The sequence below is a fragment of the Sorex araneus genome, chromosome 4, assembly GCF_027595985.1.
Source record: "Sorex araneus isolate mSorAra2 chromosome 4, mSorAra2.pri, whole genome shotgun sequence".
NCBI classification, from domain to species: domain Eukaryota; kingdom Metazoa; phylum Chordata; class Mammalia; order Eulipotyphla; family Soricidae; genus Sorex; species Sorex araneus.
The window spans coordinates 105,418,147-105,443,778 of NC_073305.1; the positions used below are offsets into that span (position 1 = coordinate 105,418,147).

General features: G+C 37.7%; 1 protein-coding gene and 1 pseudogene across 1 annotated transcript in view; one reads left to right on the forward strand and one right to left on the reverse strand.

Moving 5' to 3' along the window:
- The first annotated feature begins 7,757 nt into the window (after window positions 1-7,757).
- Window positions 7,758-9,802, forward strand: LOC101550318 (zinc finger protein 410-like; annotated as a pseudogene).
- Window positions 9,803-10,979: 1,177 nt separating this feature from the next.
- The window catches only part of HTR1B (5-hydroxytryptamine receptor 1B), a 159,305-nt gene continuing 144,652 nt past the window's right edge, over window positions 10,980-25,632 (reverse strand). Inside the window, exon 2 of the mRNA XM_055135680.1 lies at window positions 10,980-11,043. The gene's annotated coding sequence lies outside the window, so the exon portion shown is untranslated. The remainder of the gene's footprint in view (window positions 11,044-25,632) is intronic.

Here is a 25,632-nt window from a genome sequence, read left to right on the forward strand (position 1 = left end):
GTAGCTTGCCAGGCTCTGCCATGTGGGCAGGATATTCTCTCGGTAGCTTTCTGGGCTCTTCAAGAGGGGCAGAGTAGTGGAACCTGGGTTGACCACGTGCAAGGCAAACACACTACCTGCTGTGCTATCTCTCCAGAGACTCTTATATTTAGTGTTATGTTAAAAGTTGCAATAAAGAAGACAATTATGTGAAAAGTTACAGAGTAGAGTACATGGGGTGATGGGTCCCCCCTGCAAGAATCTCTATTGAAATTATGACCACTTGTAGATTTATTTGTACATGGAGACAAAATGAAATAAACAAAATAGAATTTTAAAGAGCTTCTACATATAGGCATTATTAGTAATTAACTTCATAAATAATCCGTATATCTTCTCTGTAGATAAAGATCTAATCTTGTAATTGTGGATAATTAGAAGAGTTCATACCCAAGCTGATCTTTATTCAAGACAATAAAGTGGAACTCTGACAAATATATTTTAGAAGACAAATGTCACTCTAATTCCCAAGCCACTATAGGGTCGCACTAGAAGAGAAAACTGCAAACTTCTATCACTGGATGAAAGCAGATACAAAAACATAAGACACAAATAAAATGCTACTACAAAACAAAGATCAAATGGAATTCAGACCAGGAGTACTCAGATGTGGGCTGAAGAAGTATAGCAGATAGGGTGATTGCCTACCAAGTTGCTGAGACAGTTTGGATCCTTGGCACTCATGTGATCCACTGGGCATGCCAGGATAGATCCCTAGGTGCAGAGCCAGAAGTAAACCCTGTATAATGCTGGAAGTGGCCCCTAAAAATATCATTAAAAACTATGGTTCCACATATGCTAACCACTTATGTGATACACCACATCATCCAAAAAAAAGATTTAAAAAATAATGGGGTAACAGTCTCAAGGGTGTGACACAGCGGTAGAGTGACAGCCTTTATATGTACTGGCATGAGTTTGAGTCCCAGCACTACTAATATCCAAGTACAATCACTTTTTCTGACAGTGTGAACCATAGTACTAATGCAACACAGCACGTGCAATTCCCCAGTACACCACAAACAAGTGTGAAACCCCTGGTGCAATAAGACAGTCACATGTGCAATAAATAAAAAGAAGAGAAGGGATAAAATAATATGATAATATTAATAGATGCAAAAAACTATTTTCAAAGTATCAGTAACCGTTTATGACAAAAATGTTCAGTAAGTTTGAACTAGGAGAAACATACTTCTGTGTAATAAGTATCAAAATAACAGTTAACATCGTACTCAAAAGTGAAAAACTAAAATATTTTCTCCTAAATCTGGAAGAAGATCAGGATGCTCACTCATTCAATACAATTTTGATATCATAGTTAATGAAATTAGGCAAGAAAAAAAATCAAATGCAATCTGGAATAAAAAACAAGAAGCAAAACTATGATTATTTGCTGACAACATGGTAATATATATAGAAAATCTAAAAACTATCTAAAAACTATTAAAAATAATGAGCTCAACATAATGGCAGTATAAAGCACTTTATCTTTACAATTATTGTTTATTCATTTGTTAGGTGAAACTATTATCACTGACCTTCCAAGGTTGCTATGGGTTAAAGACTAATGTACAGTATAATGAACTCAGAAGTATCCAGCACAAGGCAAGAGTTTGACAAGTTAAAATTATTAACCTTCAGAATCCCCAAAATATACAACAACTATACCTATGGTCACACTTATCCCAGTGAAGCTTATGAATCACTGTATCACTGTCATCCCGTTGCTCATCGATTTGCTTGAGAGGGCTCCAGTAACGTCTCCATTGTGAGACTTGTTGTTACTGTTTTTGGCATATTTATTACGCCAGGGGTAGCTTGCCAGGCTCTGCTGTGTGGGCAAGATACTCTCAGTAGCTTTCCAGGCTTTTCGAGTGGGGCAGAGGAATAGAACCCTGGTCGGCCACATGCAAGGCAAATGCCCTACCACTGTGCTATCACTCCAGTCCATGCTTATTTATAGTATGCAAAATTAATAATTGAACGGGATTGCAGGGCCACAGTGATAGTACAAAGGGTAGGACACTTGCCTTGCACATGGCCCACCCATGTAGTTTTTAGATCCCTGTCACCAACCACATATAGTCTCCTGAGCCCCACCAGCAGAAATTCCTGAGTAGAGAGCCAGGAGTAGCCCTTGAGCATTATCTGGTGAAGGCAAAAAAGTGAATTAAATAAATAAATAACAGTTGGGATTATAGCTAAATAGTAAAATGCATTCTTTCCATGAATGAGGCTCAGTTTTTACTCAATCGAGAAATTTAAAAAATAATAAAACATCGTACAATATAGACTTTTCCCCTCCAAAACCATAATTTTCAAAAGTCTATTCATTTGACTTTGTAGGCCCTATACTCTAAGGGAAGTAAAAGTATTCAATAAGCAAAGCCTTGATTAATTTTAACTTAGGCTCACTCATACCAGAGCTATCACCCTTGATGAGACGCAAGGAGAGGCAGACAAGCAGAGAAATTAACTGTTTCTAATCAGTTTTGTCTAAAGTCTTGGATATTATTTGTGACAAGTAATTGTGTTGAAAGATGATTGCTACTTTAATTCTGTTTACTTGTATGTCAGGATGGAGGGTTGGCATTCAGAGCTCTGATGTATAAAATCACTCTAAGCTCTTAGGATCTTTGCAGGACTAGTCAATGCAAAGAGTTTCCAAATCCTTCTGCCCCTGCCCTTCAAATATAAGGATTCTTAGGGGAATGCATTAGTTCAACATAACTTAATGTCTGGTGCACAACTGGTGCTCTTCAGGGAAATTTACCCAACTACAACCAAAAGATACAGACACAGAGATAATGATCAGAGTCACTCTCCCTGGAATCTGCAGTCATTCAAACTGTGAAAACAAATTGTTTTCAAAATTGCCTTGTGTTTTACATATTCTATTTTCCTCCATTTTGTTTATTCTATCCATTCTGTTTATGTTTTATCCAGTGTTGACTTAAAATATTGCAATCAAGAAAGCAAAAAACAAGTGTTCCTTCATGACAGATTAGGATGACCTGGCTTGATCTATTTCAGATTTTCTAGCTCTTGTAGCTGTATTCAAAATTCCAGGTCTGTCCTCTGCCTAACAAGTACCAAAGGAATCTGTAGCTCCAAGTTCAACTCATGACATCAATAAATTCTGTTCGGACCATGTGGAGGAATCTCTTCCTCTCCCAGTGACCCTTCACAGATTCATCTGAACTCAGCCTAAAGTTGCTTTCTCCCCATCAAAAATGTATCCATCCCCTGGAATTCTACTCAAATTTAAAAACCCTAGCTTGGAGCCCAGTGTGTAAACCTGTAGAGACCATCTACCTATACCAATAAATAGTTCAGTGTATATTTGGCCTTTTTATATCTATGGGTCATGCTTTCTGAATACTCTCACTCAAACTTTGTTTCTAGGGTCAAACAGTAATCACAAAATCAGATTTGCAGCTTTCAATCGCAGAGGGAGAAAAATCACTTTTGTTTGCAATCTTTCTACTTTAATTCTCTAGGAACACTTTTTTGCTAAAAACATGTCAGGAAATATCTTATGCCGGCCAGGAGAGCTTTGTTCTTTTGTGGGTACTGAAGGACCTCTTAGCAAAGAAAATGAAGTGGATGACTAAGTGCAAAACATTTATTACAGTGTTCTCCAAGCATGTTTTATATATAAAAAGTATTGACTACAGAGAGTGATTGGTATGTCAAGAATTTCATTTCAGGCAACAATTTTGTTATTAGACCAAGTCTCAGTTGTCTACACATTGGTTTTGTTCAGGAGATGTAACACAAGATAAATAAAAAAGAGAACTTTGAATGCTGTTATCTGCCATGCAGTACTTCTATTGTAAGTACAGATAACAGTTCTAATATTTTTTTTCATTTCCTTAGGTACCAAATCTCTCTCTCACTGCGCAAGCTGCCCTTCACACAGGGGCTGATGTTTCAAATGCTCAGGGGACCTGAGCAAATAATCAAATAGTTTGTGTCTTGGGAGAAGGAAAGACACTCTAATCTTTAAATTCAGCCTCTCTCCTGTTGTACAAAGAGCAACAGAAGTATTTTGTATAGACTGGGATACCTCAATGAAGAGTCACTTAAAAGTGAATGCATCTAACACTGATCAATTCCCTGAATAGGTGATTACATATGAAAAGTAATAAGATATCTTTGTGACACATTGGGTCCACAGAACTGGCCGTGGCAGTCCACCCAACCCCACCCACTGTGTATGGGACAGGGACGGAGGATCGCCCCAAGAGGGAGGATGGGTATGCACAGCCATATGATAGGATAAGACAAAGACAAGGCAGACAAAGACAACCAACAGCTCCAGGAGCCTCTGCAGGGAGAAGATTCACTTTATTGCAATCAGGTTAGGTTTACAGACCTTAATAAAAAAGGGAGAACAATGGATGAACACCTTTGGAGGAGATACCCTGCATAAGCCTACAAGCTGTCAAAGAGCGTGTTCTGATTCCTCTCTCTCCCTGGATGGCTGGCAGATAATTAGCTTGCTCAATGGTCCCTGACATATTATTTTAGATATAGTGACTGGACAGTGCATCTAGCCATCTGAGGAGAGAGGGAGGAGTTACTGCCCAAAAGTCAAAGGGGCCCTGCCTGGGGAGAGGCTCCTTCCCTCTTGACCTGTTGGCCAAGGCTCAGGGGCTCACCCTCAACCCCAGCTGTTCCCCTAGTCATTTCCCACAGCACCCCATGGTAAGAGTCATTATAGGAGCAGGTAAATTCATTCATGTTCCCAAACAAATTGATGTCTTTAGCTCAACTCCTTAGAGCTTGATTTTATATACACTCCTGGAGCCCCATTAGAAAAATATCAAATCTGCATTTGATTGCTTGCTCTTTTACATAAAATTCCCCAGGTGAATATTTTCTTGCTCTCATTGCATGATCAGCAAACCTCACTTTTAAATATGTCTATTCAATGTCCAGTGATAACAAATAGACTATAATGAAAGAACAGAGGTTAGCAAGAGGTGGAGTGATGTGGAGACAATGATAGGAGGATGTTAGCACTTTGGTTGTTAAGTTTGGTATGATACTTTGAAGGTTATAAACACTTAAACTCATCACGGTATCACTGTCATCCCTGTCATCCCGTTCTTCATCAATTTGCTCGAGCAGGCACCAGTAACGTCTCCATTGTGAGATTTGTTGTTACTGTTTTTGGCAAATCGAATACGCCACTGTTTCTTGCTGAATACTTGCCAGGCCCTGCTGTGTGGGCAGAATACACTCTGTAGCTTGCTGGGCTCTCTGAGAGGAATGAAAAATCAAACCAGGGTCGGCTGCATGCAAGGAAAATGCCCTACCCGCTGTGCTATCGCTTCAGTCTGTCATAAAGTAATAAATAAATAAAGATAAAATAATATATGTGTATCTTGAAATATAGATTCTTCAAGACAGTGATTATTATGTCTATCTTGCTAGACTAAACACTGGCTCATTTGGGGCCAGAGAGAGAGTATAGCTGCTTGCCTCGCATGAGGCCAGCCCTCATTTGAACTCTGGCACCAAATATTGTTCCCCAACCTCTACCAGCAGTGATTCTCGTGCAGTCAGGAGTAAACCCTGAGCTTCTCCAAGTGTAGCCTTATCAAAAATAAAAAAATAAATATTTCTAAGCTTCAAGGTGAGAATACTAGATGCAATTATAATTTTGGGCCTGGAGTATCTCAACTACAAAACAGGTATACAAACTGTCTTTCGTCTCCCTCACCTCTAGCCCAGGTGTTGCCAATATATGAGTAGTGTTCTCTTGCACTTTGAAAAACATGAAGTGTTTATGTCAGTGGTTCTCAGGCTTGAACAATCATGCAGGTGTACTAAAATGTTGTTCACATGACAATTCCCAAGGTTTCTGACTTAAGCAGGCAGAGCAAGACTGAGAGTTTACTTCACTAGCTTCCCAGGCGACACTGATGCTGCAGGTCTGCAGAGCACAGGTTAAGATGAACTGAAATCAATTGCTTTCAAATGACATCCACTTTGCAGGATTCATTTCTCTCCAGCCTGCTCCTAACAAAGCATCTAAATATGTTTTATATTCATATTTTATCAACATTCAAGTTATACAGTAAATTTTGTTCAAAATAAGGGTTAAAGTAATCACTATATCACTGTCACTGTCATCTCACTGTCATCGATTTTGCCCGAGCAGGCACCAGTAACGTCTCCATCGTGAGACTTGTTGTTACTGTTTTTGGCACATCAAATACACCACAGGTAGCTTGCCAGGCTCTGGTGCAGGCAGGGTACTCTCGGTAGCTTGCTAGGCTCTTCAAGCTGAGCGGAGGAAACGAACCCGGGTCGGCCATGTGCAAGGCAAAAGCCCTACCTGCTGGGCTATCACTCCAGCCCTATGAATTTTTCTTTTGAAGCTGGTAAGAAACTTTATAATATTTTAGAAATATATTATAATATCTGTAATATCTTAAAAATATGATTTACATATATAAAAATTAAAATTGGAGGTATGTTCTATTACATGTAAACAAATATTACTTCAATTGAAAACTGATACTATCCAAGGTCTGCAGCAACTAGAACAAGTATTACCATACAACAATTTTTTTAAATTATGTTTTAGTAAGGCATTGCAATTTGCAAAGTAATACATAGTAGAGTTTGAGATGCACAATGTTCTAGCACCAATCCTACCACCAGTGTAAACTTTCCTCCACCAGTGTCCCCAGGTTTTCTCTGACCTCCTACCCATATACCCTGCCTCCTAGACAGGCACATTTTCAAGCTTTTGTTATTGTAGTTTGGATCACCTGCTTACAGCTGTGTGGCTCTGTGGTTGAAATATATACACATTCCATACTTCAACATAGTCAATTTATCCAAGGCTCCTGATTCATCCTGCAACTTTTTCCTTCTTTCCTCCCTCAAATGCTTTCCATCTCTGTCCTTCTCATTCCTATAAACTAGGATAAAGAATAATCTCAGTATCTCTGTATAAGATATATGTGTTTGTGTTTGCATATACTTCTTATTTGCATTCTGAAGTATTACCTGTTTTATTTATATCTAAGATTTACTTTTAAAATTTTAATCAAAACAAAATGTTAATGAGAAGAAAAATAGTAAAAATAATCATTACAAAATATTTATAATTTTTGAAGCAGTATATGATAAGTGAACTAAAATATTATTTTTAAGTATTCATTCCTCTCAAAGAGCCCGCAAGCTACCAAGAGTATTGCGCTTGCATGGCAGAGCCTGGCAAGCTACCCATGGTGTATGCGATATGCCAAAAACAGTAACAATAGGTCTCACAATGAGACATGTTACTGGTGCGAGCTAGAACAAATCGATGAGCAACTGGATGACAGTGACAGGTTTATGTAGATTTGAGAATTTGTCCCCCAAAGAGTAATACAATATTCATAAAGTTAGACAAAAGATTGATATAGGCAACAAGAGTAATCAAATTCAAATTCTTTGGTATCACTAACTCATTATAGTCTTTAAAATTATTGAGGACTGCAAAATATTTTGTATACATGGGTTATATCAAATATAGTTTACATTTTACACATTAAACACAAATTTTTATAAATTTATTTGTAAGTTATTTTTAAAATAGCAAAAATAAAGCCCCAGTAGCATAGCTTTGTTTGAAAACACATCTTTAAATTTTAATTTATGAGTATAGAAGAGGGGCGGTGTGTGGACGGAATTCAGGGCGACGGTCAGAGACACTGGGCTGCCGGGGACTCGGAGGTTAAATTGATTACCCACTCAGCATAGCATCTTGCAGGAAAAGTCCAGCATATCCTAAAGGAATATGAGCACAATAGGAAGGTATCATTGATGCTGAATTGAAACTTAAACCTGTTCCCTGAACAGTTACAGGATTTGGAAGCTGAATCAATGTTATCAGATGAGCTAGAATCCAAACCAGAGCTCCTGGTACAGTTTGTTCAGAATACGTCCATCCCACTGGGACAGGAGCTAGTAGAACCAGAAGCCAAAGACATTACTTGCTTGTCTCTCCTCCCAGTGACTGAAACCTCAGAATGCAGTCCGTTAATGTTACCAGATGATACTCCGAATCATACTACTTCCTCCAAGGAGGTCCCTTCCTCGGCCGTGTTGAGAAGTCTGCAGGTGAATGTGGGCCCCGACGGAGAAGAGACCAGGGCCCAGACTATACAGAAGTCCCCAGAGTTTCTGTCCACTCCAGAGTCTCCTAGCTTATTGCAAGATCTACAGCCAAGGGATAGCACTTCTTTTATTCTTCTTAACCTGACCAGAACAGATCTGGGCTCTTCAGCCGAGCACTTTGGCCCATGACAGTTTTGATTGCCGCCACTCGTTGCGCAGCTGGCGAAGAATGCAAAAACCAGCAGCAATGGAGAAAATGGTCACTTGGGTTCTGGTGATGGGCAACCTAAAGATTCGGGACCCCTTCCTCAAGTGGGAAAGAAACTCAAATGCACAGTCGAAGGTTGTAACCGGACATTTGTGTGGGCAGCTCACTTCAAGTACCACCTCAAGACTCATCGAAATGATCGCTCCTTCATCTGCCCCGCAGAGCGTTGTGGGAAAAGCTTCTAGGTCCTGCAGAGGCTGAAGGTGCACATGAGGACCCACAATGGGGAGAAGCCCTTCGTGTGCCCGGAGTCTAGCTGTGGCAAGCAGTTCACTACCGCCGGAAACCTGAAGAACCACCTGCGTACTCACACAGGAGATTAGCCTTTTCTTTGTGAAGCCCAAGGATGTGGTCGTTCCTTTGCTGAGTATTCCAGCCTCCGAAAACATTTGGTGGTTCATTCAGGAGAGAAGCCTCACCAGTGTCAAGTCTGTGGGAAGACCTTCTCTCAGAGCGGGAGCAGGAACGTGCACATGAGAAAGCATCACTTGCAGATGGGAGCAGCTGGGAACCAAGAGCCGGAGCAAACTGCTGAGCCACTAATGGGGAGTAGTTTGCTTGAAGAAGCTTCAGTAACAAGTAAAAACCTGGTGTCTATGAATTCCCAGCCCAGCCTTGGAGGAGAATCCTTGAACCTACCAAATACCAATTCTATCCTAGGAGTTGATGATGAGGTGCTTGCTGAAGGATCCCCACGTCCCCTGTCTTCAGCGCCTGATGTGACACATCATTTGATGACCATGCAGTCAGGGAGACAATCATATGAGGTTTCTGTCTTAACTGCTGTGAATACACAGGAGTTACTAAACCAAGGAGATTTAATTGAAAGACGGACATGAGCATGGGTGCTAACTCCTGGAAAAGCAGCTCAAGCTGATCCCAGGATCACACGGTGGGAACTGGAAGCTTATGGCTCATGATCCCTCAGAACCAAAAAGAATCTATGAAGGACAAGACCCACTTTTGCTCCTGTTCATCTTTCCTGGCATAGAAGATGAATGTAGAAGAGCAGTTTTTCTAACCACCACCTGATCCAGACAAAAAAATAAATCAATGCATGTGGACTGGGTAACTGTGCCGACCTCTGCAAAATTTGGATTGGACTTCTCTCAGAAGAGAATTTGATTATGTATTAGCTGAAGTTTCTCAGTATGACTGTCAAAGGATGTTTTCCTTTGAAGAGTTTTCATTCTACACTCAGGTGTCTTTTCACATGGATGAAGTAAGTCCTGCCATCAACCATAAAACTTCAAGATGTTGAGCTTTCAAGATGCCTTGTTGCTTTGGAGAAGGGAGTGATGTCAAATCTATTGTGCCATTCTCCCTTTAGCAACCTGAGTAAGAAACTCTGCCACTGGGCTGCAAAAATAAAAATTACTTGAATCCAAAAAAAAAAAAAGAAGAAGAAGAAGAGGGGCTGGAGCGATAGCACAGAGGATAAGACATTTGCCTTGCACTCGGCCAACCCGGGTTTAATTCCCAGCAACCCATATGGTCCCCCGAGCACTGCCAGGAGTAATTCTTGAGTGTATGAGCCAGGGGTAAGCCCTGTGCAATGCTGAGTGTGTCCCAAGAAGCAAAAAATATATATATATAGAAGATGAGTTTTGTTTCACATAATTGAAAATTTCTAACTTTTGGTTTAATATAAAAAAATGGGATTCAGTTGATCTATATTATATTATATATATTACAATATATTATATTGAAATATAGAAAGGAAATGCAATTAATAATTTTTCAAATAACATTGACTATCCTTGTGTAGTATTACACTGAATTTTAGCATTATTCTTAATATTATAGTTGCATAGAATTAAAACTGAATCAATAAGCTTTTTATACTCTATTACATATTCTATTACAATAAAATCCACTGGTCCATTTTGCACTTAAGATGGATATTTTATCCATGCATGAGTTTATTATGTAAGTCATTGGTTCACTAAGTTATATAGTGTGTACCAGTGTTACCATGTCTCATTTCATAATTTTAAAAAAATTACATTTGTTAATACTAAAATAATATCAGAAAATTGTTTAAGTATTAGAATTATAAGTTCCTAATCATATCCATAAATTATCCAAAACTGTAATTTTTGCTTTAAAGCTCAAATTTTATTACTCTCAAGTCATTTTCCATGAAAATATGACCTAACTTATTTACATAAAAATGCTTGACAAATGCCCAAGATTGTAAGTTATACAAATACATTTATATCTATCAGTTATTATTTCAAGAAAAAGTAATCGTTTATTTAAAAATCTAGCAGGTATTTTCAACACAAAAACCACAGATAGCTTTTGATACAATTATCCTACTTTGATAGCCAATGAAAGTGTTTTATTCAACTGTTTCTTCATGTTGCAAAAATTATTAAAGATTAGTATGCTCAAGGTTAAAGAGCTAATGAAATTAATGCATTTTCCTGCTCCATTAAGGACATTCTTATGTGAAATTATCCATGTAATTTAAATTTTTAAAGTATAGGTAAATGACAGAAAATGAAAAAGACTAGTGATACAATGTCATGCAGTTACCTTGATTCTGGGTCAAGACATCTGCTGTTTCACTCATCATTGCTTCTACATCATCAGTGAAAACGCCAATACTGTGAAAAAGCAAATAGCATCTATTATTATGATAGATGTTTTGACCTCACAGACCCCATGGGCAATGCAAATCTTATCAAACACACATTAGTTAACACCAAAATACAATAAAAGAATCATAAGTAAAGCTGTTAGCAATATTAAAAGCTTATTTTTAACACATGCTAAATAGCTATTTTTTTATTATTTTAATTTATATACATATATTTTAAAGAGAGTTTTGTTCAGAATTTTTTAACTTGAAAATGATTATTTGAAAGAATTTATCTACAACACTAACCTTAAAAATTGATTCTCAGATAGAGAAGGGAACACCAAGTAAAATGTGGTTGGAGGCCACGCAGGGGAAGGGTGATGCGTGCTGCTGAAAGTAGACTAGAGACTTAACACGATGGCCACTCAACACCCCTATTGCAAACCACAACACCCAATTGTAGAGAGAGAACAAAAGGGAATACCCTGCCACAGAGGCAGGGTGGAGTGGAGGGAGATGGGATTGAGCAGTGGGAGGGATGCTGGGTTTATTGGTGGTGGAGAATGGGCACTGGTGAAGGGATGGGCTCTCGAACATTGTATGAGGGAAGCAAGAGCACGAAAATGTATAAATCTGTAACTGTACCCTCACGGCGATTCACTAATTAAAAAATAAATAAATTTAAAATTTTTAAAAAATTGATTCTTGGGGCTGGAGCAATGGCACAGTGGGTAGGGCGTTTGCCTTGCATGCGGCCGACCTGGGTTTGATTCCCAGCATCCCATATAGTCTCCTGAGCATCGCCAGGGGTGATTTCTGAGTGCAGAGCCAGGAGGAAACCCTGTGCATTGCCAGGTCTGACTCAAAAAGCAAAAAAAATAAAAATGATTCTTAAGGGAGGAGTTGATCAAAAGAATAAAATAACTCTTAATATAGGGTTTTTAAGTTCCCAAGCATCGCGTCCTACACTGAGAACAACCCTGCCATATTCATATCTTACAAATTAATATCTGAGTTTTATCCCAGAATCAAAAAGCTGAACCAAAAAGTAATCTTTTAGGGTTGACTACAAGTCCTGTAGTTACAAGAGCCCTTGTGGCAAAAGTAACGTATGCAGAGAAAACTCTACAAGTGTTCATTCTTTTGAGTTCCTTTTCTTCTTTGTGATGACTACAGGAATCTTTCCTTAAACACTCCACTGATTGACTAATATTTTTCTCTGTATAATTTTCTTTTCTAATTTTGAATGCACATCCAGAAGTGTTCAGGAATTCCTCCCAGCTCTGTGGTTGGTCAGTATTTCTAGCAGTGCTCAGTCCTGTGGGTGTAGGGGATAGAGATTGGTTCTCCCTCATTCAAAGCATGCCTATCAAGCTCTCTGACCTTTATCAAATTTTTTAACATATCTTTGGACACAAACATAAGTATTAGTTTTATAATTCACTTCTTTTTGGTGCTCAGGGGACCTTATGAGATGCTGGGAATCGAACACGGGTTGGCGTGCAAGGCAAACGCCCTACCCGCTATGCTATCACTCCAGCCCCGATTCACATTTTCTTAGTTTTTTCAAATAGACTTTTTATTTGCTACATCTTTAGAAATTGATAAAAAAATGAAGAACCATTAAATTAAAATTTAATACAGGAAAACATAATGAGAAGAATGTATGCTTTTTCAGAATTTCTACGAGTTAAAGTCTTCTAACAAACCAAGTATTTTTTTCTAAAGATATTATTCAATAAACAGACAAAAGAACTGCTATGAAAGATATAAAATACCCTGTGGTCATATTTCTAAGCCATTAGAAACAAAATAAAATAGACAAGCTATTATTTTCTAGAAACACATATATTAAACCCAAGCATTCTTCCAGTTTAAATCCAAATCCTCTTTTTCCCATTTTGTTTCACTCACTGATTAATTTTGAATAGATTTTCTACACAAAGCTTTATGGTTTCCTTGGTAATAATATAATTAACCTAGTAAACGTTATGTATTTGTACTACAGACTGAAACATATTTTCTTGCATACTAATTAAGGAGTCATTTATTATTTCTAGTCAAAACAGACAGAAGAAAAATTGGGGCTCTCAGATCCCATACCATCTGCATTCTTAATAAGAGCAGATATTGAATTGGAACATTTACAGGGACAAATCATTTAGAAATATGGTTTGTATTAGTTGGAAGCAAGTTTGTTAAATATGGCCTTTAAAAGTACATGTAGCTTAGCAAAAACATTTTTCTAGTATAATCTACAAAGGCACAAATGACTAGCGTCAATACAAACACATTCATTAGTCAGTATATTTGTTTCTCTAAGTTCACTTAAAAACAAGGTTTTAATTTGAATAGAATAATTTGTTTAGTTAATATATATTATCTCCTGGTTAGATGCTTAGCAAAACTTGGAATACATTTGTCCCTACCATTTTTCAAGGAGCCACTAGTCCTTAAAGATCACTATAATTTAAAATTATTTTCTAGAACTTTCATAAACCAAGTGAAAACATTCAATTGTATGCATTAGTTGATATAATTTCTCATCATTCCCTCCATTTTGAAAATCAAAATTTTAAGATAATCCTTCAGAAATTTTCTTAAACTATACAAATATGTGGATATTAGAATATGTAGAAAAAAGTTTCTCTTTATTTTACAAGTGTACTTTATCTCAAGAATCAACTGTATGCAAGATTACTAATAACTGGTTTTGAAAAAGCACATATTACCTTGTGTATTAGATATTATTCTCCTATTAATTAATGTACTTAATCACCACATGTCTATATTTGTCTTATTTTCCATTGACGGCACAGATTTGGGCTACAAACCTCTCAAATCTTAAACATCACAATGTCATTAATTGGTGTAAACATTAGAATCACATGAAAAGATGACTAAATAAGAAGTGTTTACTGAGAAGAATTTGTAGGAGTAAAACCAAGTAATATTAAATATTTCCAGGTGATTTTTAAATATTCACATGGCATAAGAAAAGGCAGGTCAATTTACTAGAATATTCAGTATTTTTTAAAGCATATTTACATTAATTTAAAAGTACACTTAACTTTTTTGTCATACTGTTTTCTAGAAAAAAAATTTTAACATATGCTTCAGACACTTTAATGGTTACTGATTACTGTGACTTACTCTGGTGGAGACAATACATCCTATAGCAGCAGGAAATGTTTGTCTTGCTGATTGCTGCATCCACATTTCTTTAGTCCAAAACCAGATCGCACAGAAAGTACTTGACAAAGAGTGGAGCATAGGTTTTTGTGTGTTAGGAAGGTCAAAAGCCTTTTGTTAAGACAAATCTTTAATTCAAGAAGAAAATTGAAAACTTGTTTCTAACATTTAATCAAACCTCTATGCTTTGCATAGAAGTCTGTGGTTTGCACAAATGTCATCTGTCCATACTTTTTAATTATTGAAATGTTACTTGGAGTAGAGGTTACTTGATTTGTTCTAACTACACAGCAAATTCACAAACTTGTGAGGCACAGACTAGGCAATATTTGCTCACTCATCAAATCTTTCAGAAAACCTCTAACCTAGTATCTTTACATTTTATTCAACCTGTTCCTGCCATTATATATAAACTTTCATTTATCATATGAATGAAACTGGATTCATGTAAATGGATTTCAGAACAAATAAGATGCTCTCTTAGGATCTTCTGCCTTCTGAAAATGGGATTAAATTTCTTTACCTAACACTCGTGGCCAGAAGAAAGAAGAACGTTTCGATTATGGCACCATATGGTTCCTCAATCATCACTAGGTGCAGCCCAGGTGGCGGCGAAGCACCACCAGAAAGGGACGGGTAATCCTGCCACTGCAAGTTTCCCAGGCTCTGAGCTGCAGGAAGTCCTGGCGCCCTTGGATCAAACTCTTGCTTGCTATGTCAATAGTGGCTCCAGGTTTTCTGAGCACCCCTGGGAGAAAATCTTAAAAAAAAAAAGAAAGAGAAATAAATAATATCCAGAGGCTGGAGCGATTGTACAGATAAGGTATGATGTACCTAGAGTGAAGTCAATCAGGGTTGATCTCTGGCATCCTGTATGCGCCCCAAAGACGGCCAGGAGTGATTTCTGAGTATACAGCCAGGAATGACCATTGAGCACTGCTGGGTGTGGCGCCCAAACAAATAAATGGAAACAAAAATGAAATATCCCTAATTGTAAAACCAGTATCTGGTACTTTCTTTGCAAGGTATAGCAGGAATGCACATTTTGTTTTGACTTTTATTGTTTTAATATTAGCACCAATCAGATGGTCAAGATTTCCTTTAAATAACAAAGTCATAGATTACTTTTCAAAAGTTGCAGTGGTGCCTGAAGTCTCTAGAATCCCTTTAGTATACTACTACATGAAAGTAATTAACACACTCAAATTTATATCTATGTAGAAATAGATATTTCTCTAAGGTGGTCAGAACTTCCAGTTTCTAGTTCTGCCTATAAGTACCCTAGGAGGCACTAGTCCATCTTAATTTCTAGTCAAAAATAAAGTAAAGCAACAGAAATTAAGAAAGGGTACAAGGCAGCCTGTTGCTCCAAGATTAGAGAGTCAAGTTAGACTCTCTAGGACACAGAGTGGAGGTTATTAGAGCAGATACACAAAATCACGAACTGACTTGGGATTCAAACCAGAGCAAAGAAAGGCTAGAATGTTGTAAATGGAGTTGAAACAATAATAGAGACATTTTTTTGTTTTTTTTTGTTTTTTTCTGGTTAGGTTGGTTCGGTTTGATTTGGTTTGGTTAGTTTGGGGACCACAGACCTGGCGATACTCAGGAATTATTCCTGAAGGTGATCAGAGCACCATACGGGATGCTATTGAACCCAGGTTGGCAGCAGTGCAAGGCAAATGCCCTCCCAACTGTATTATTGCTAAATAGTTAATGTAACAAAGTATAAAATGAAAATGTCTTGAGAATTCCATCAAAATAGCACTAAATTTTTGAAAAAAATGAGTATAGTAAATCACCAAATCATAATTATAAGAAATGTTGATATTTCAAGGTGTTAATTTTTCTTTCCATGGTGCTTGTGGCGGGCGGGATGGGAGAGTGGTGTAAGTGGTGCCAGGGATTTGAAGCAGAACCAAGGCTCATGGCAACTACATACCTGACCTTCTCCTGCCTCTCATGATATATTTGTAATCAAGCATAACAATCCAAAACAAGCAATATGTTTATGAAAGTGTTGCAGTAAATTTATTATATCGCTAAATCTATTGATATTTTGATATGGTAATTGTATTTTTTTTCCTACATTTTCTCCAAAGTATTTCTTATGTGTTTACTTCTGGCCTCATATTTTATTTTATAAAGTATTTTATACAAGATTGGGAAGATATTTTTCTTTTTTTATTATTTAGCCTTTTAAAATATTCAATTCATAGTAATTTGTTAAGAATAATTGGAATTTCCTTGTAAAATAGAATTTATCTCATTTCAGCTGTGCATTAGTAAGTTAGGATACTTTGGGTTTAAATTTTGATCCCTCAAGTTCACAATTAACTCAGTAACTACAACTCTAAATTTATTAATTCCCAAATTGTCTTGCCTCAATAAGCTCTGTTTTCAGAGTTTAGCTTTAACTTTTCTACATTTATATGCTAGTAATTTTCAAATGAAAATCATACCATGTGACTTTTATCTTAATATTCCCCTAATATTCTTGCACCTTTCAGAAAGTAAATTGAAATAATAAAAGACTTAACTGCGAGCAGTGGGTTGAAATATAGTTACATGCAATAGAAAGTTTTATGTTAGACAAGTGGAAAAGGAAGTTAATATGTCTCATTCCTATTCTCTCTAACTTTTATTCTAAGTCAGTTAATTGCTGCAGAGGTGGGTGGCATTCTGCCATATCTCCCATTGCCCTCTCCTTGTAAATTTCTTAGATCTATTTGGGGAAAGAATGCAAATTTTAGAATCTCCATTGAAATTTTACTCTTTGCTTTGATCATCTTCTTGCAGAGGACAAGGTAGAGGCCTGAGGGATTGTTAATGAACAATGAGGAACAATTCAATGAATTCTGATCAACTGGAAAAGAGCATTTGTTCTGAACAGAAATAAAAGGTGGATAAGATATAAAAATTAAAGTATTGTCACTTGTTCTTTTTTAAAATAGAAAAGACTTCCTTTCATTTCCGTTTTTGGGCCACACCTAATGGTGCTCTGGTGCTATTAAGACTTTGTACTCAGGGATGGCTCCTGACCACACTCTAGAGATCATGGAGTGTCAGGGACTGAACTGAATTCTAAGCTTGCACTCAAGCCTGTTGAGCTATCTCTCAGGCCCAAGAAATGGTTTACTTTAGTGAGTTTTTTGTTGAAATATTGAATGTAATCAAAGCAAAGAGAAAGTAAAGTGAAATTTATCAGCTACACAGGTGGGGTGGGGGTTTGGGGGGTGGGGGTAAAGGGGAGGTTTACTGTGGTTCTTGGTGGTGGAATATGTGCACTGGTGAAGGGATGGGTGTTTGAGCATTGTGTAATTGAGACTTGAGCCTGAAAGCTTTGCAACTTTCCACATGGTGATTCAATAAAAAAAATAAATTAAATAAAATAGAAAGAAAAAAGAAATGGTTTACTTTATATATAATTACTTTTCCTCACATTGAAGTAGTAACTGGAGTTTGAATAATCGATTTAATCTGATGGGGATTTCCATTAGCAATGGTGATCTTTTTTACTTTTAAAGTACTTTTTATAATGTAAAGGAATTTTGTGGTTTTCATAAGAAATGAAAACAAATAAAATATGAAACATGAATTTTACCAAGATATTTTTTGAGGTCACTTTTATTTTTTATTTGTACATTTTGGTGTTAGAATACTTATTATCCAATTATATGTGGAGGTTAAGAATTAATATGTGCAATTCTTAGTGGAGAATTAGTATTGTACATTTTTATTATTTCCAGAGAAAGAGGGGTCTGCATTATGTCTTTTTCTTAATCTTGTCGAATATTCAGCACTCTTCACAAACTCTCTATAACAAGAAGCCAGATCAAAAAATAAGTGCTTGGTTTATCAAATTAGTTCTTATAAAACCTCAATTGAAATAAACAGACGTTTGTTTATGAAGATATTCATGATCAAAATATGGAAAACCTGTCAGAAATTATATTTAACATAATATTTTTATGCAGCAAATAAATCACTAAGAGAGTTTTGGAAAGTGGCATTGATTTTCAAGTGATAGCAATATAGTTTTTACTAATATAGTTTTTCCTACTTATTTATTCTCTGCCAGAATGTTTACGTGAGGTTGTGTAGTCCTGGGCACACCATCTGCTCCTGTTGCCAGGAGCAGTAGCTTGGTGACTAGAGGATGCTACATGGTTTTATTTACAAAGAGATCAGTTAGCTACACACAGTGAAGCATCCTGTTTGTGGTTACTTTCTATACTCTCAAATTGGATAAACTCTCCTGCAAATATGTGCAATGCATTGGATGGAAGATTAGGTAAAAGAAAATGAAGCCAGTGGAAATCTAGTATAATCACATTATTTTAGTAATTAAGGGCATAGTCTTTAATCAAACACACTGGACTAAAATTTTCGTTCAGCCATTTTCGAACTCCATAACCTTGGAAAAGTTAATAACTTTATACCTTAGTATCCTACTTATGAATCCTAGATATGATAAAAGTGTCTATCTGTGAGGTATTCCATAAGTGATGCATATAAAACTCTGACTTATGTCTACCTTATGTCTACATCCAACCATCATTATTTATTTTTGTGTGCTTTACCAAGTTGGTTCTAAAGCACTTCTAAAATGTTATTAATGACCTTAAATTTAAAAAAAACCTGGAAAGATGTGCAGTATATTTTAACTTACCTTGATTTGAATTTAAGTAATTGTTTAGCCTCAAGATTATGCAGTTACCCATAGTAAATTTGAGAATAGTATCTAATTTCTTTGAAATAATTCAATATTATTTTTTCAGTTCAGATAAGTAAATGATTTTGAGAAATAATAGAGGAGGTAAAGTGCATGTCTGACATGCGACTGGCCCTGTTGCACACCCAGCAGCATATTGCCAGGTATGCCCCCACAAGTTCCCAAGCATAGCTGACATGACCAAAGGAATTCCCTGGCATATCAGGAAGACCTCATGTAGCACTACATCCTCAGGCCTGCACACTGAACTGCTGGCCTGTTAGGTCCAGAATCACCAAGAGAGTATCTAAAGGCTCATAAGTACTGCTTGAGAGACCCTCAAAGTAAACATGCATGAATGAATTAAATACACCACAATGCATGGAGTTTAAATATATTGCATTTCTTTTAATAATGCAAAACATCTATCAGGATTTTTTTTCCTTTTTGCAAAGAAGCAAAGAAGCAGGCGCATATGCTGTCAGAGCCCATGTGCTGCTTGCACCCACGCGGCATAGCACAAGTGGTGCCTGAGCACATGTGTCGCCCGCATCTCCCCTCTTCAGTTGCGTATTTTCATGCTTTCGTGTCTAATGCTAGGATGTATGTAGGGGCTCTCTCCACCCCTGCAGAAGTCCATGTTCTCTCTTCAGTGCGTTAATCATTCTCTCTCAATCTCCCCCTCCACACCTTAAAAATCCTCCAAATAAAATCACTGTCTGTCTACTCCTGAAATTCCTTTCTGCAAGGCAAGAGAAGAACCCAGAAACCCTGGGTCCTGGGTGACAGAGTCTGTTGGGGAGAAAGTGACTGTCTCATCCCCACTTCACATAAGTCACCCGTGGGGCTCACTGACATCATATATATAAGCAGGTAGGGCATTTGCCTTGCACACAGCTGACCCGGGTTTGATTCGTCCATCCCTCTAGGAGATCCCAGTAAGCTACCAGAGCATCCCCCTGACACCGCAGAGCCTGGAAAGCTCCACATGGTGTATTCTATATGACAAAAACAGTAACAACAAGTCTCACAATGGAGATGTTACTGGTGTCAGCTCTAGCAAACGATGAGCAACGGGATAACAGTGCTAACAGTGCAAAGAAGCAGAGTTTAAGGCAATAACCAGCAATATGAGAGAAAATACATGTGGGGAGAATAATTATGACAATTCAAACTACCTTTGCTTATTTTAAGGAGTGCAATTTCTCACTTGGAAACAGTCCTTATTTTTTATTCAAATAAAATATAAAAACCAACCATATATGCATAAACAACAAATTTACATTTCAAGAAAATTAATAGAAGTCAATCAATAGAATGTAGGCAACAAAAATTCTCTGTGGACAAATTCTATTTTTTTCTTGTGAAAGGAGTGATTATTAATTTTTCCCTAGGTAAGAATTTTATTCTTATAAATCACATTCCTTTTCTAAACATGATTTTATATATTTTTTGCGAGCAGTCCCAAGACTGTTTCAAGAACTGTTCTGTTCTTCAATATACCTTGTAAATTTAGCGATGTACTTCAATTGTTTGCTGTGTACAAATGAACATATTCCTTTCCAACTTTAATAGTTTCAATTATTATTTCTCACTCTTGTGGATATAGGAATTCAGATATCCTAAATAAAGGGACATATATTTTATAATTATGTTAAATATATAAATATGAACTTTTATAAATAATAACTCACAGTTCCAGAAGGCCAAATTTAAACGCTGGACATGGGAGTCTCCCGGTAGACAGTTCCACAATGAAATTGAACACATCATATTCAATCGAAGGTTTTGCCTAACCAATGTCGCTGTTGTCCCAAAATTCCAAACGGGATCAGTCCACCGTGTCCTTCTTGCAAAATTCTACTTCACAGAGCAAGGAGAAAAGTCTCCAAAATTTAAGTCTAAGAAGGCAACTCCCAGAATGACCACCAACTGCGAGCTCTTTGGCACTATTCCAGTAACGTGGGAAGATGCTGTCCTTGACAACATCAACAAGGAATAAGATCGACTGGTTCAGCACCTCCATGACTGTGCGAAGAATGCCGAGAGTGAGAAAGCCACAAACAGATGCTTGTCTTTGGAAACTCTCGAGCGCATTTGTCAACGTGGTTTGGCAAGAGCCTCAGGCAACCACAAGCTAACTTCCATGCTCACAAAGCAGAGATGCAATAAAGGAAGACCTCAAAGAGAGAAGAGCAGCAGTGTTGGCCAGTGCAGCAGAAGCCGGGAAAAGTATTCGCAACGCTCGCCTGTCCTTCGCCAACTGCAAGACCAAGATGACTGCCCTGCGACGTCCTGATGGATCTATCACATCCTCCAGAAAGGCGATGGAGAGGAATATTTATGACTTCTACTCAGATCTCTTTGACAGCCATGTCCACCTGCCCATGTACCAAATTCCGCGGAATGGATATGTCGTTCCCAACTTTCTCCCTTCTGAAATCCAACACGCCATTTCCTTGGTAAGGACGTGTACAGCACCTGGTCCGGACAAGGTCAGACCCAAACACCTGAAGAATCTGCCGCCAGTACTCATCAATGCACTGACTCAACTCTTCAACACACTACCTGTCTGAATGCAAGATTCCATCTCAGTGGAAAGCCAGTAGGACCGTTCTGTTGTACAAGAAGGAAGACATCCACGACATTGGCAACTGTCGCCCAATCTGCCTGCTGTCTCTCATCTACAAGTTGTTCATTCATGTCATCCTGAATAGAATAGGCAGAACACTAGGAGAAGGACAACCATGCGAGCAAGCCGGGTTCCGAAGGGGATTCAGCATGATAGACCATACCCACACAGTGACCAAACTCATTGAAGTTTCTTGGGAGTTCAAGATGCCGCTCTGTCTAATGTTCATGGACTTAAAGAAGGCCATCGATTCTGTTGAGACTGAGACGGTCATTAAAGCCCTAGCCAAACAGCGCGTTGAAACTCAGTATATCAAAATCCTCCTCGAGCTGTATTGTGGATTCACCACCAGGATCTCACCTTTCTACAAGGAAGTAATCATTGATGTAAAGAGAGGGGTGCAGCAGGGTGATACCATTTCACCGGAACTCTTCAGTGCCGCCCTTGAGAACATCATGCGACGACTGGAATGGGAAGGAATGAGAGTGAAGATAGATGATCGGCAATTACACCACCTCTGCTTCGCTGATGATATCATTCTCATAACACCAAACATTAGCCAAGCGGCACAAATATTGACGGACTTCGACCATGAGTGTGGAAAGGTCGGTTTGCAGCTAAATCTCAACAAGATGATGTTCATGAAAAATGACTGGTCACTGAAGCTCCATTTGCTCTCAATGGAACGAACATCTCTGAATGCAGCAGCTATGTGTACCTGGATCGAGAAATCAACATGAGGAATGACTTGGTGCCAGAACTGCGCAGGAGGAAGAGAGCAGCGTGGAATGCATTCAAAAGTGTCGAAGAGGTGGTTAAGAGAACGAAGAACCTCTGACTCTGGGCGCATCTTTTCGATTGTACCATGCTTCCTGCACTAACATATGCCTCAGAGACCTGGGCCCTATGGAAACAGGATGAGAATGCTATTAGGGTATCCCAAAGAGGAATTGAATTGAAAGAGCTATGCTAGGAGTATCACATCTCACTCAGTGAGAGAAGGAATTCGGAGTTCTGACCTCCATCGACGGTCAAGAATCAGGGATGCTGTCTTGTTTGCCAAGGCATCAAAAATCAGATGGGCCGGTCATGTAATGCGATTCAGAGATAACCGCTGGACTAGAGCTGTTGCTGACTGGATTCCACAGGATGTCTGAAGACCTCCTGGCCGCCCACCAACTAGATGGTCAGATTTCTTCGTCAAATCCCTGAATGAATGATTTGAAGCTCTTCCTGTTCTTGGAGAGAGCAGATATCATTGGGCTGTACTAGCACGCGAAAGGGACAAATGGAGACTTTACTGGGCCTGCTCGAGCAGATTGAAGATCAATGGGATGACAAGTGATACAAGTGATACACAATATTCCTTTACAACACTCTATTATTATTTGTCATGCATATGAGTAGAATAAATAATAAAATAATAAATTATGTAACATCTACTCTAGAACTTAATGTGTTCCAACAACTATGGCAACCAAATGGGACCCAAAACACAATGGGGAAAAAAAGAGATTTCTTCACTTTCCTTTACTTAACTTCACCCATACAGTTTTACATAACAATGCAATGGAACAAAAAGTATAGGCAACTGACAAGAATTAGAATCATAGGGAATATGCGACTATTGTGATAGAGTGTAACATGAGCAAAGACCTGCAATTAATTGCAACTTATTCCAAACACTAAAAGTATTCTACTCTTTCGACAATTATTGTTTCTGAAATGCCCATTAGAAGATACCAGGTAGAACTGTAGGAGAGAAGAAACATATTATCACTTTGCATTCTATCTGCTCCTTGAAAGTTCATTTTTGTTCTTAGATCTCTACTAAAATACTATTGGCTACACAGAGAATCATCTTTCATAAAGATTTTATTATGTTCAACTCCTTTTTGTCATTCAGGTCTCATATCAAATAACTTTATTTATTTCACTCTATCTATAGCCACCACAGTTTTTTCTCAGTCTGATCATTTTGTCTATCATCAATAATACCTTATGTCTTCTTCTGTCCCCAACAGTGAAATACTGCTTAACCACTGTATGAGTAGTGCATGACTACATTAAGTACAGTAAGTGAATAAAAATTTTAGGAACTAAACTATTTTAAGGAAGTTTCTCATTCAGTGTAAATAATAAAGAATAATTGATGTATAATGGTCTTAGAGAGCTTGACTGATGTTGAATTGTCATTTAAAAATTTCTTCAGATCTTTTACTTTTGTAAAACTTCATTTTTGGGGAGAGGAGGAGCACTCCAGCTTACTCTCAGCTCTGCATTTAAGGTTCACTCCTCAAAGGCTTGGGGGACAAAATGGGGTGCTAGGGACCCAAACCAGGTCAGCCACATACCAGGCAAGTATTTTATCCACTGTACTAGCTCTCTGGCCTCATCAGATTCTTTTAAAACTGTTAGAATATGGCAAGGTTCTGAAACTCTAGGTAAGGGTTACATCTTATAAGAAAACAAGAGTGGGGATTTTTTTTAAATCACTGTTGCCCCTCTGCTTATAGAATAGTTGTATCTTTAAACAAAAGTTTTCTGAGTTAGTTGAAGACATAAGTCACTGTCACTGTATCACTGTCATCTCATTGATCAATGATTTGCTCAAGCAGGCACCAGTAACGTCTCCATTTGTCCTAATCCTGAGATTTTAGCAGCCTCTCTTTACCTGTTTTTCCCAGTGGTGCCATATTGGAGGCTCTTTCCGGGTAAGGGGAATGAGAACCACCAATGTTACTATATTGGCATATCGAATACACCACGGAGAGCTTGCCAGGCTCTTCCGTTGGGGCAGGATGCTCTCAGTACCTTACCAGTTTCTCTCAGATGGAGAACTAAGCTATAAGAGGTCGCGTGGCTGAGAATTCAGTGGCTCTCTTCCGGGAGCGTTGTTTTATAGTCTCTGAATGTTGGCGTTGATGGGATTACATAGCCCTGGGGCAGTTTGTGGGTGTAGCTACCAATCTACTGGAAAATGGGGTGTCTGGGTGGAGGAAGTCCCGTCCCAATCCGAACAGGCTTGGAGATCTCAGCCTCGGGTCCCACACACCTGGGTTTCTCGGCCGGTTCTTTCATCTGAATTAGTTAAAAAGATATCTGAGTTAGTTAAAAATTAGTTAGTTAAAAATCTGAAAGTAATGAATTTACATTTGACCTACCAATACAGAAACATTTTGTTGTTCCACTTAAATGACTTTTTATATTAGTTTTTGAATCTCAAAAGCACAATGATCCCATTCTACTACACATATCATGTTTTGTTTGGCTTGTTTTGTTTTGCGTTTTGTTTATTTGGACCACAACCTGAAGTGCCTTAGTTTTTACTAATGACTCATTGCTCAGGAATCACTCTTGGAGAGGCCCAAGGGGTGATATGTGGTGACAAGGCTAGGAGGATTTGATTGGCTATGTGCAAGGCAAGCATTTGAGCCACTATATTCTCTCCCTGGCATCACGGACCATGTTTTAATAGAATGAAAAATCCAGAGAATAAGAGACATGAACCTAACCTTCTTTCACACAGATTAAGTTAAGGACTGGCTTATTAAAGGGCTATCAGCTTCAATACCAGTTTCTTCTAGGTACACACAATAGAGAGATGCTCAAGAGCTATCAGTACATGTTGAGGCTGACAGATGCAAGGTTTATCCTAATACTTACAGAAAGCATGTAGTAAAGAATTCTAGCTAAAAGTCATATTTTAAAATAATTAAGTATCAAATTTTAATTATCAAGGAATACAGCAAAATATCTCATTCTGCTAAGAGATAGAAATAGCAAGCAAAAAGATGCACCAATACTTATATGTATTGATCAATAGTGAAATAGTTTCATCAAAGATAAGAACAAGATATAATCAATATCTAATCAATATTTCACTGCTATTTTGTAGAGATAAATTAACAAAATTGTAACTGTTTGAAGTGACTATTGTGTATACTTTTCAGATGGAAGCAAATTAAATAGAATTTTAAATCATAAAAAAATCTATTCATTACAGTAGTCCAATAAAGATCAAAATACAAACTAAGTAGAAAATATCTATTCAATATTTCTCAGGATGAATGTAA